We start from the raw sequence: 5,348 nt of genomic DNA on the forward strand, positions 1-5,348 counted from the left end.
AATTCTTTCTTTCACGGGGTGTGAAGAGAAAGGGAATTGATTCACTTGGAAAGGGGTTTTCCAAGGGTATAAGAATTAGGGAGTGTGTAAGGTACATAGAGATCTCGGGGTAAGATATTGCAATTACAACTCATAATTCTTAGTGGAAAAATCTCTTGTGCGGCAAGAGTACTAGATGTAACATTCGGTGGACAGGAAGGTGAACCAGTATAAAAAAATCCTTGTGTACTCTCTTCTCCTTATCTCTTTCCTTTTATTTCCTATTATTTTTCTGCATATTGTTCCGCTGCACTTTAACTTTGATTTTGCAGAAAAAAGCGGCCATTAATTTAAGACAACTAATTCACCCCCCCCTCTTAGTTGCACTCTGATACTTACAGAATACTGGAAGCATCATAGCCAATCACCTTGATGCTGGTTGTGAGATACAAACAAGTAGTAACTAGTTTTACTCCTAGTTTTACCGTTGATTTTCTGTTTTTGGCATAACTTTGGAATCTTTGATCAGAATTGGACATATTATATATGCATTTGGGGTAGAAAAATGAGACGATTCTTTCTCTACAAACTGCGTCTGTAGAAGCCCATCGAGCATGAGCCAAACCCTATTCTCAGGAAATTCCACCCCCTGGATCCCTTCCGAGCCAGGAAATTCTCCAGGCGCGCCTCTGGATAAAAAAGAGGTGCAACACGAGGACTTCCCAGGAGGTCACCCATCCTAGTACTACTCTCGCCCAAGCACGCTTAACTGCGGAGTTCTGATGGGATCCGGTGCATTAGTGCTGGTATCATCGCACCTGCAAGTGTACGCGCTGATGAGCAATATATTACATACTATTCATAACCTTAATTTAGCATGATTGATGATTCATGGTGCCTAACTGACTTTCTTTCACATGGTTTAGTGTTCATTGGACTAATATTCCTAAAATGAGTTAATTTGGGATTATTTGGCCTGATTAAATCTATCATCATTTTCGATCAAATTCGGCGCCGCTGCCGGGGATTATCGGTTCTTTTCAGAGGTTCTCAGTAGCGTTTAGTGTGTGTCTTAGAATAACCATTCTGTTTGGGTTCCAAAATTCGCCTATAGCATTCACCGTTTTGCTGTTTGCTCTCTTGTTCAGCTACTCGCGTGTTGGTTGGTTCGGGTGCATGTTACTTTGTTTAATATAGTTGCGGCTGGAATTTTTGCATGGTACTTTGTTTCCACACTTCTTTCATCACACACTGAATACTGGATGCATCATAGCCAATCGCCTTGCTGCTGGTCGTGAGATACGAACAAGTGGTGACTAGTTTTACCGTTGATTTTCTGTTTTTGGCATAACTTTGGAATCTTTGATCAGAATTGGACATATTATATATGCATTCGGGGTAGAAAAATGAGACGATTCTTTCTCTATGCACTGCGTCTGTAGAAGCCCACCCGAAAATTTCAGTCGAACATGAGCCAAACCCTATTCTCAGGAAATTCCACCCTCTTGATCCCTTTCGAGCCCTGAAATACTTCAGGTGCGCCTGTGGAAAAAAACGAGGTGCAACACGAGGACTTCCCAGGAGGTCACCCATCCTAGTGCTACTCTCTCACAAGTGCGCTTAACTGCAGAGTTATGATGGGATCCGGTGGATTAGTGCTGGTATGGTCGCACCTGCAAGTGTACGCGCTGATGAGCAATATATTACACAATATTCATAACCTTAATTTAGCATGATTAATGATTCTTGGTGCCTAACTGACTTTGTTTCACATGGTTTAGTGTTCTAGACTTTATTGGACTAATATTCCTAAAATGAGTTAATTTGGGATTATTTGGCCTGATTAAATCTATCATCATTTTCGATCAAATTCGGCGCCGCTGCCGGGGATTATCGGTTCTTTTCAGAGGTTCTCAGTAGCGTTTAGTGTGTGTCTTAGAATAACCATTCTGTTTGGGTTCCAAAATTCGCCTATAGCATTCACCGTTTTGCTGTTTGCTCTCTTGTTCAGCTACTCGCGTGTTGGTTGGTTCGGGTGCATGTTACTTTGTTTAATATAGTTGCGGCTGGAATTTTTGCATGGTACTTTGTTTCCACACTTCTTTCATCACACACTGAATACTGGATGCATCATAGCCAATCGCCTTGCTGCTGGTCGTGAGATACGAACAAGTGGTGACTAGTTTTACCGTTGATTTTCTGTTTTTGGCATAACTTTGGAATCTTTGATCAGAATTGGACATATTATATATGCATTTGGGGTAGAAAAATGAGACGATTCTTTCTCTACAAACTGCGTCTGTAGAAGCCCATCGAGCATGAGCCAAACCCTATTCTCAGGAAATCCCACCCCCTGGATCCCTTTCGAGCCAGGAAATACTCCAGGCGCGCCTCTGGATAAAAAAGAGGTGCAACACGAGGACTTCCCAGGAGGTCACCCATCCTAGTACTACTCTCGCCCAAGCACGCTTAACTGCGGAGTTCTGATGGGATCCGGTGCATTAGTGCTGGTATGATCGCACCTGCAAGTACACGCGCTGACGGACGATATATTACACAATTCGTAACCTTAAACTAGCATGGTTGATGATTCTTCGTGCCTAATTGACTTTGTTTCACATGGTTTAGTGTTTTAGACTTTATTGGACTAATATTCCTAAAATGAGTTAATTTGGGATTATTTGGCCTCGATAAATCTATTATCATTTTCGATCACATTTGGCGCCGCTGCCGGGGATTATCGGTTCTTGTGAAAGACTCTTTGTATTTTTTAGTGTGTGTCTTCGAATAACCATTCCGTTAGGGTTTCAAAATCTGCCAGCAGCATTCATTGTTTTGCTTTTTGCTGTCTTGTTTAGCTATTTGCATGCTGGTGGCTTCGGGTGTATGATGGTCCATATAGCTGTGGTTGGAATTTTTGCATGAAACCTTGTTTCCACACTTCTTTCATCACATATTGAATATTGGATGCATCATAGCCAATCACATTGCTGCTGGTTGTGAGATACAAACAAGTAGTGACTAGTTTTACTCTTGATTTTCTATTTTTGGCATAACTTTGGAATCTTTGATCAGAATTGGACATATTATATATGCATTCGGGGTAGAAAAATGAGACGATTCTTTGTCTACACACTGCGTCTGTAGAAGCCACCCCAAAAATTCCAGTCGAATATGAGCCAAACCCTATTCTCAAGAAATTCCACCCTCTAGATCCCTTTCGAGCCCGGAAATACTCTAGGTGCGCGACTCGAAAAAAAGAGGTGCAACACGAGGACTTCCCAGGAGGTCACCCATCCTAAAACAACTCTCGCCCAAGCGCGCTTGTTGTACTTGCATACTTGACTGACTGTTTGTGCCAAGTCCAGTCTAGTACAAACCATAACATACTGATGAATAATATATTACACACTATTCATAACCTTAATTTAGCATGATTAATGATTCTTGGTGCCTAACTGACTTTGTTTCACATGGTTTAGTATTCTAGACTTTATTGGACTAATATTCCTAAAATGAGTTAATTTGGAATTATTTGGCCTCGATAAATCTATTATCATTTTCGATCACATTTGGCGCCGCTGCCGGGGATTATCGGTTCTTGTGAAAGGCTCTTTGTATTTTTTAGTGTGTCTTCGAATAACCATTCCATTAGGGTTTCAAAATCTGCCTGCAGCATTCACTGTTTTGCTGCTTGGTATCTTGTTTAGCTATTTGCTTGCTGGTTGATTCGGGTGTATGTTGGTCAATATAGCTGTGGTTGGAATTTTTGCGTGTAACTTTGTTTCCACACTTCTTTCATCACATATTGAATACTGGATGCATCATAGCCAATCACCTTGCTGCTGGTTGTGAGATACAAACAAGTAGTGACTAGTTTTACTCTTGATTTTCTATTTTTGGCATAACTTTGGAATCTTTGATCAGAATTGGACATATTATATATGCATTCGGGGTAGAAAAATGAGACGATTCTTTGTCTATACACTGCGTCTGTAGAAGCCACCCCGAAAATTCTAGTCGAACATGAGCCAAACCCTATTTTCAAGAAATTCCACCCTCTGGATCCCTTTCGAGACCGGAAATACTCTAGGTGCGCGACTCGAAAAAAAAGGTGCAACACGAGGACTTCCCAGGAGGTCACCCATCCTAGTACAACTCTCGCCCTAGCACGCTTGTTTGCGGAGTTCTGATGGGATCCGGTGCATTAGTGCTGGTATGATCGCAACTGCAAGTGTACGCGCTGATGAACTATATATTACACACTATTTATAACCTTAATTTAGCATGATTGATGATTCTTGGTGCCTAACTGACTTTGTTTAACATGGTTTAGTGTTCTAGACTTTATTGGACTAATAATTCTAAAATGAGTTAACTTTGGATTATTTGGCCTGAATAAATCTATTATCATTTTCGATCACATTTGGCGCCGCTGCCGGGGATTATCAGTTCTTGTCAGAGGCTCTTAGTATTGTTCAGTGTGTGTCTTAGAATAACCATTCCGTTAGGGCTTCAAAATCTGCCTGCAACATTCAATGTTTTGTTGTTTGCTGTCTTATTTAGCTATTTGCATGCTGGTTGATTCGGGTGTATGATGGTCAATATAGCTGTGGTTGGATTTTTGCTTGAAACCTTGTTTCCACACTTCTTTCATCACTTTCATCACATATTGAATACTGGATGCATCATAGCCAATCACCTTGCTGCTGGTTGTGAGATACAAACAAGTAGTGACTAGTTTTACTCTTGATTTTCTATTTTTGGCATAACTTTGGAATGTTTGATCAGAATAGGACATATTATATATGCATTCGGGGTAGAAAAATGAGACGATTTTTTGTCCATGCACAGCGTCTGTAGCAGCCCAACCTAAAATTCCAGTCGAACATGAGCCAAACCCTATACTCAGGAAATTCCACCCTCTGGATCCCTTACGAGCCCGAAAATACTCCAGGTGCGCCTCTCGAAAAAAAAAGGTGCAACACGAGGACTTCTTAGGAGGTCACCCATCCTAGTACTACTTTCGCCCAAGCGCGCTTGGCTGCGTAGTTCTTATGGGATCCGGTGCATTAGTGCTGGTATGATCGCAACTACAAGTGTATGCACTGATGAGCAATATATTACACACCATTCATAACCTTAATTTAGCATGATTGATGATTCTTGGTGCCTAACTGACTTTGTTTCACATGGTTTAGTGTTCTAGACTTTATTGGACTAATATTCCTAAAATGAGTTAACTTGGGATTATTTGGCCTGAATAAATCTATTATCATTTTCGATCACATTTGGCGCCGCTGCCGGGGATTATCGGTTCTTGTCAGAGGCTCTTAGTATTGTTTAGTGTGTGTCTTAGATTAACTATT

This window comes from Lupinus angustifolius, chromosome LG19 (assembly GCF_001865875.1).
Source record: "Lupinus angustifolius cultivar Tanjil chromosome LG19, LupAngTanjil_v1.0, whole genome shotgun sequence".
NCBI lineage: Eukaryota > Viridiplantae > Streptophyta > Magnoliopsida > Fabales > Fabaceae > Lupinus > Lupinus angustifolius.